Below are 7,846 nucleotides of genomic sequence, written 5' to 3' on the forward strand. Positions count from 1 at the left end.
TAGCACTCCAGTAAAATAAAATAGCACAACGCCCATTAGATCCAGGTACTAGCACTCCAGTAAATTAAAATAGCACGACGCCCATTAGATCCAGGTACTAGCACTCCAGTAAAATAAAATAGCACGACGCCCATTAGATCCAGGTACTAGCACTCCAGTAAAATAAAATAGCATGACGCCCATTAGATCCAGGTACTAGCACTCCAGTAAAATAAAATAGCACAACGCCCATTAGATCCAGGTACTAGCACTCCAGTAAAATAAAATAGCACAACGCCCATTAGATCCAGGTACTAGCACTCCAGTAAAATAAAATAGCATGATGCCCATTAGATCCAGGTACTAGCACTCCAGTAAAATAAAATAGCATGACGCCCATTAGATCCAGGTACTAGCACGCCAGTAAAATAAAATAGCACAACGCCCATTAGATCCAGGTACTAGCACTCCAGTAAAATAAAATAGCACAACGCCCATTAGATCCAGGTACTAGCACTCCAGTAAATTAAAATAGCATGATGCCCATTAGATCCAGGTACTAGCACTCCAGTAAAATAAAATAGCATGACGCCCATTATATCCAGGTACTAGCACTCCAGTAAAATAAAATAGCACGACGCCCATCAAATGAGAGAATGATTCAGGCATTCAGGCCAACGTGTTCCATCTTGGTTTCATCAGACCAGAGAACCTTGTTTCTCATGGTCTGAGAGTCTTTTAGGTTCCTTTTGTCAAACTCCAAGCGTAGAAGTCCGTCACTGGCCGCTGGCAGCATTTGGTACTTTAATGCACGCACACATTCATCACTCCTCCCTGCTCCTTTATAAGATAACAACGTGGGTCGACATACAAATTAACTCTGTCTTAGTACATACATTTCACACTTATGTCAGTAACCGGTTATGGTATAAAGAAATAAACAGACAAATGTTCATATTTAATATAAGCAATATTTTTTATAGTTATCAATGTTGTGGATGAGCGCGTTGTTTGTTTGTTCTGTTCCTCTCTCTCTCCATCTCTGTAGATTCCGGGTATGCTGGATAAGGACCCAGGCAAAGGGAATTGGGCGGACTTTGTAGTCCCTGTTCAGGAATCACTATGTTAATAAACACCCTGAAGCACAGAAGAACTTTTGCGGCTCCGCCATCTTTTTATTTTGATAGAGGTCAGGTTTTCCAGTACCTTCTGGCCTACTCTACGTGATAGAGGTTAGGTTTTCCAGTTTAGCCTTCTGGCCTACTCTACGTGATAGAGGTCAGGTTTTCCAGTTTAGTCTTCTGGCCTACTCTACGTGATAGAGGTTAGGTTTTCCAGTTTAGTCTTCTGGCCTACTCTACGTGATAGAGGTTAGGTTTTCCAGTATAGCCTTCTGGCCTACTCTACGTGATAGAGGTTATGTTTTCCAGTACCTTCTGGCCTACTCGACGTGATAGAGGTTAGGTTTTCCAGTACCTTCTGGCCTACTCTACGTGATAGATGTTAGGTTTTCCAGTACCTTCTGGCCTACTCTACGTGAAAGAGGTTAGGTTTTCCAGTTTAGTCTTCTGGCCTACTCTACGTGATAGAGGTTAGGTTTTCCAGTATAGCCTTCTGGCCTACTCTACGTGATAGAGGTTAGGTTTTCCAGTCTTGATGGTTCCAAACTTTTTCCATTTAAGAATGATGGAGGCCATTGTGTTCTTGGGGACCTTCAATGCTGCAGACATTCTTTGGTACCCTTCCCCAGATCTGTGCCTCAACGCAATCCTGTCTCGGAGCTCTACTGACAATTTCTTCAACCTCATGGCTCGAATTTTGCTCTGACATGCATTGTCAACTGTGGGACCTTATGTAGACAGGTGTGTCGACTCAAGGGCATGTCGACAGACCAAGGCCAAAAATGGGGACTCAAACCCTTTAAGACCCCCCAACGGTTCTCCAAGAGCTGTCCCTCAACCACCCGAGACCCCTCTCACCCCAAGAAAAAGAGAAAAATATATATAAATTACCCCCCCAGTGCACCAACAACCAAGAAAATGAACTAAAGAGAAAAAAGAAAAAGACAAAGAAAAACAGAAAAACAACAAAGGACATCAAGGATAACTAAAATCATAACAGCAAGGCCAACTGTATATGTTTGAATGCAAGTCTGGCACTATTTACATGTGTGTGTGTGTATGTGCATGTGAATGAGAGTGTGTGTACAGTGGGGCAAAAAAGTATTTAGTCAGCCACCAATTGTGCAAGTTCTCCCACTTAAAAAGGTACACTTCAACTATGACAGACAAAATGAGAAGAAAAAAATCCAGAAAATCACATTGTAGGATTTTTAATGAATTTATTTGCAAATTATGGTGGAAATAAGTATTTGGTCATTTACAAACAAGCAAGAATTCTGGCTCTCACAGACCTTTAACTTCTTCTTTAAGAGGCTCCTCTGTCCTCCACTCGTTTCCTGTATTAATGGCACCTGTTTGAACTTGTTATCAGTATAAAATACACCTGTTCACAACCTCAAACAGTCACACTCCAAACTCCACTATGGCCAAGACCAAAGAGCTGTCAAAGGGCACCAGAAACAAAATTGTAGGCCTGCACCAGGCTGGGAAGACTGAATCTGCAATAGGTAAGCAGCTTGGTTTGAAGAAATCAACTGTGGGAGCAATTATTAGGAAATGGAAGACATACAAGACCACTGATAATTTCCCTCGATCTGGGGCTCCACGCAAGATCTCACCTCGTGGGGTCAAAATGATCACAAGCACGGTGAGCAAAAATCCCAGAACCACACGGGGGGACCTAGTGAATGACCTGCAGAGAACTGGGACCAAAGTAACAAGTACCATCAGTAACACACTACGCCGCCAGGGACTCAAATCCTGCAGTGCCAGACGTGTCCCCTGCTTAAGCCAGTACATGTCCAGGCCCGTCTGAAGTTTGCTAGAGAGCATTTGGATGATCCAGAAGAAGATTGGGAGAATGTCATATGGTCAGATGAAACCAAAATATAACTTTTTGGTAAAAACTCAACTCATCGTGTTTGGAGGACAAAGAATGCTGAGTTGCATCCAAAGAACACCATACCTACTGTGAAGCATGGGGGTGGAAACATCATGCTTTGGGGCTGTTTTTCTGCAAAGGGACCAGGACGACTGATTCATGTAAAGGAAAGAATGAATGGGGCCATGTATCGTGAGATTTTGAGGGAAAACCTCCTTCCATCAGCAAGGGCATTGAAGATGAAACGTGGCTGGGTCTTTCAGCATGACAATGATCCCAAACCCACCGCCCGGGCAACGAAGGAGTGGCTTCGTAAGAAGCATTTCAAGGTCCTGGAGTGGCCTAGCCAGTCTCCAGATCTCAACCCCATAGAAAATCTTTGGAGGGAGTTGAAAGTCCGTGTTTCCCAGCAACAGCCCCAAAACATCACTGCTCTAGAGGAGATCTGCATGGAGGAATGGGCCAAAATACCAGCAACAGTGTGTGAAAACCTTGTGAAGACCTACAGAAAACGTTTGACCTCTATCATTGCCAACAAAGGGTATATAACAAAGTATTGAGATAAACTTTTGTTATTGACCAAATACTTATTTTCCACCATAATTTACAAATAAATTAATTAAAAATCCTACAATGTGATTTTCTGGATTTTTTTTCTCATTTTGTCTGTCATAGTTGAAGTGTACCTATGATGAAAATTACAGGCCTCTCTCATCTTTTTAAGTGGGAGAACTTGCACAATTGGTGGCTGACTAAATACTTTTTTGCCCCACTGTATATGCATGTGTACAAACACCTGCACGGCATCAGCCTCAGACAAACAAGAATTAGCTGTAAAAACACTGCCCCTCAGTGTCATTCAAACTTGCTTTTTATTATGCTTTATTTTGACCTTGTTTTTTTAATACTTTTATCTTTCATCTTTAACCAACCATCCCCGGCCTGCAACTCCACTCCCTCTTGTCTCTAATTCCACATACCAACCCTCAGCCCATCCTATCTATCTCTGCTGGCCACCTCTTCGGATTTCTACACAACATATATCTTTCAACTATGCTGTAATGTTTAACGTACAGTTACAATCTAATCTAATAGAATTCACAGATTGCGAGTTGAAGATAAATACTATTACTAAGAGCATTAGTGTGTATATTAATAATTGGCTGACCCGGTCTCTCCAGATCTCCAATCAATACTATTTCCACTGTCAATTTTAGATCAATGTTATGCATTTTCAGCTATTCCTGAACCTGAGACGAGAAACAGACTCCCTGAGGGCAATACCAAAATAAATGGTCTATTGATTCTGTATCCTCGCAACAAAATCTGCAGAGCTTTGTTGATTTTATGCCCCAAATATTCAACATTTTGTTGGTAACAAGAATTCTATATAATCATTTTAGCTGAAAAGTACAGTCTTGAATCTATATCAACTCATTCACCCTGTACCATGGAATCGGTACATCAAAAATCTCTTCCCAACTATTTTGCAATCTGTATGGCACAGTTATCAACATCCTGGTCCTCAAATGAAACTGCTATACCTTTCTATTTATGCTATATTTAGTTTTGATCCTTTATATTGGGCAGACAGACCAGTTCCCTACCTCCCGCTGCCACCTGCCTCCTCCATTTTGGGGTAATGCTGTAATCAATTGGTTGTACTCTTGGATTGAGCAGACCTTCCCGTATAATTCTGATAACTACATGAAAGACATAACGCTACCATTCCAATTTACAATCTAATTTAAGAACAAAATACCATTTTCAAACATCTTTCCCATAAATTGTGGGTATTTTATCAACCAGCACATTTGAGTCTAGCCATAATATGTGTTGTAATATTTGTTCTATATTTTCAGGGGGATAAAATTGAAATTATAGCTAGCTCTGCAATGCTTGTTTGAAAAAGAGAGATACTTTGAAAAAAGTATAATCTTCAATTCATTGAAAGGCTAAAAGGCCATTTTTAAACAATGGATGAGGTTTTCTTTGTAATCTACTTGAGAACCATTTAGGGTTCAAGTAAAACTTTTGAATAAGTGAAGCTTTTAGAGAGAGGTTTAGTGCTTTTATATTTAATCATCTCAACCCAATTCATTATATAGATAAGCATGCTTTATTTTGTCTGGTGTAGCATCCCAGATAAAGCTAAATATGTTTTGCTCATATGATTTGAAAAACAAATAGGCAGTGCCTTAAGTGAGTAGGCAGTGCCTTAAGTGAGTAAACTGAGATATGACTAAGGAGTTAATCAGGGCAATTTTTCCATAAATATACAGGTATTTACCTCTTTTGCAGGATCTTGTCTATTTTTACAAGTTTCTATTGAAATTCATTGTGGAGAGCTCATTTATATCTTTATGACATGAATACCAAGTATGTCTACTTCACCGTCAGCCCATTTTATAGGTAAACTGCAGGGTAATGTAAAAGTTGTATTTTTTAAAGATCCAATACGTAATATTGTACACTTATCATAATTTGGTTTTAGTCCAGAGTCCAGAAAAGTTATCTAGATCTTTAATGAGACATTGCAGGGATCTAGCTTGCAGACTTAATATAAAACTTGAGTCATACATGAACTCCTTTGTTTTTAAGCCTTGGATTTCTAATCCTATAATGTTGTAACTGGATCTGATTTTAATAGCTAGCATTTCGTTGACCATAACGAATAGCTATGTTGACAGCGGACACCCTTGTTTAACTCCTCTTGACAATTCAAAACTCTGAGAAGTAGCTGCTATTTACTATTTTACACCTGGGGTTGCTATACATTACTTTTATCCATTTTATAAGAGATTCATCGATATAAAAGAAATCCAGGCATTTATAAATACAATCCAGTCTTACTTTATCAAATGCCTTTTCATAATCCACTACACCAGGCCTGGCTTCTTAGATGTTTCATGATGTTCTATTATTTCTAGTAGTTGTCGTATATCATCTCCAATGTATCGTCCATGTAAAAAACCTGTCTGATCAGGATGAACAACAATAGGTAAAACTATTTTAATTCTGAGTGCTATGCATTTCGCTTGTATTTTTGCATCACAACATTGAAGGGGCCTCAGTTTTTTTTACATAGACTTGGTCTTTATATTTGCCATCTGGGTCTTGTTTTAAAACTTGAGTCATCGTCATACATGGACACCTTTGTTTTTAAGCCTTGGATTTCTAATCCTATAATGTTGTAACTGGATCTGATTTTAATAGCTAGCATTTTGTCCTGCTGAGTACCTGACAGACTACCATTTCTTTTTGTATGAGTAGTTAAAACAATCTAACAATGGAGCTTTAAGTATATAAAAAAAGGCTTCATATACCTCTACCGGTATGCCATCACCCCTGGGGGTTTTCCAGACTGAAAGTTCAAGTTCTTTTTGTTTTCCCTGTAACATATTTTGTATCTCTGTAGTATCGTATGTATTGCTATCTACCTGTACTATTAGTTCATGTATTTCCCTTGTCAGTCTTCTTCTCTTTCTCTCTGCTTTTTAATTATTGATTAATATTGAATTGAATGACCTCGGAAGGTACATTTAAAGGTATCCCAAACATTAACAGGATTTGATGAAACTATATTAGACTGGAAAAATAGTTTGGGTCACCTAGCAGGACAAATTCAGACTTAGTATAAGGGGCCAGGAGAGAACTTAGGGCAGGTAGGGTACAGGCCAGTGCTGATGGAGGGTGATAGCACCCAGCAACAGTTAACCTGTCTAGGACAGGTTAGCGGAACCCTTCGCCAACAGCCAATGAAATTGCAGGGCGCCAAATACAAATCAACAGAAATATCATAAATCTAATTTCTCAAACATACAAGTATTATGCCCCATTTTAAAGAAAAAAAGCTCGTTAATCCAGCCACAGTGTCTGATTTAAAAAATGCTTTACAGCAAAAGCTCCACAAACGATTATGTTAGGTCACCACCAACTCACAGAAAAACCCAGCAATTTTTCCAGCCAAAGAGAGGAGTCACAAAAAGCACAAATAGAGATAAAATGAATCACTAACCTTTGATGATCTTCATCAGATGACACTCATAGGACTTCATGTTACACAATACATGTATGTTTTGTTCGGTGAAGTTCATATTTATATCCAAAAATCTTATTTTACATTGGTGTGTTATGTTCAGTAGTTCCAAAACATGCAGAGATATTGCAGAGAGCCACATGAATTCACAGAAATACTAATTATAAATGTTGATGAAAATTCAAGTGTTATGCATGGAACTTTAGATAAACTTCTCCTTAATGCAACCGCTGTCAGATTTCAAAAGAACTTTACGGAAAAAGCATAATCTGAGAACGCTCAGAGCCCAAACCAGCCAAAAGAAATATCTGCCATGTTGCGCAGTCAACATTAGTCATAAATAGCATTCTAAATATTCACTTACCTTTGATGATCTTCATCAGAATGCACTCCCAGGAATCGCAGTTCCACAATAAATGTTTTTTTGTTCGATAATGTCCATCATTTATGTCCATTTATGTCCAAATAGCTTCTTTTGTTAGCGCGTTTGGTAAACAAATCCAAAAGTGTGTTCAGGTCAAGTGAGACGAAAAGTTCAAAACGTTATATTACAGGTCGAAAAAACTTGTCAAACTAAGTATAGAATCAATCTTTAGGATGTTTTTATCATAAATGTTCAATAATGTTCCAACCAGGGAATTCCATTGTCTGTAGAAAAGCAATGGAACGAGAGATACCTCTCATGTGAAATGCGGTTGACTGAGAACGAGGCTGCTGGCTGACCCCTTAGTCAAACAGTTCTCATCCGGCCCCCCTTCACAGCAGAAGCCTGAAACAACATTCTAAAGACAGTTGACATCTAGTGGAAGCCTTAGAAAGTGCAAA

This window comes from Oncorhynchus mykiss, chromosome 25, assembly GCF_057628025.1.
Source record: "Oncorhynchus mykiss isolate SJ-2025 chromosome 25, ASM5762802v1, whole genome shotgun sequence".
Taxonomy (NCBI): Eukaryota; Metazoa; Chordata; class Actinopteri; order Salmoniformes; family Salmonidae; genus Oncorhynchus; species Oncorhynchus mykiss.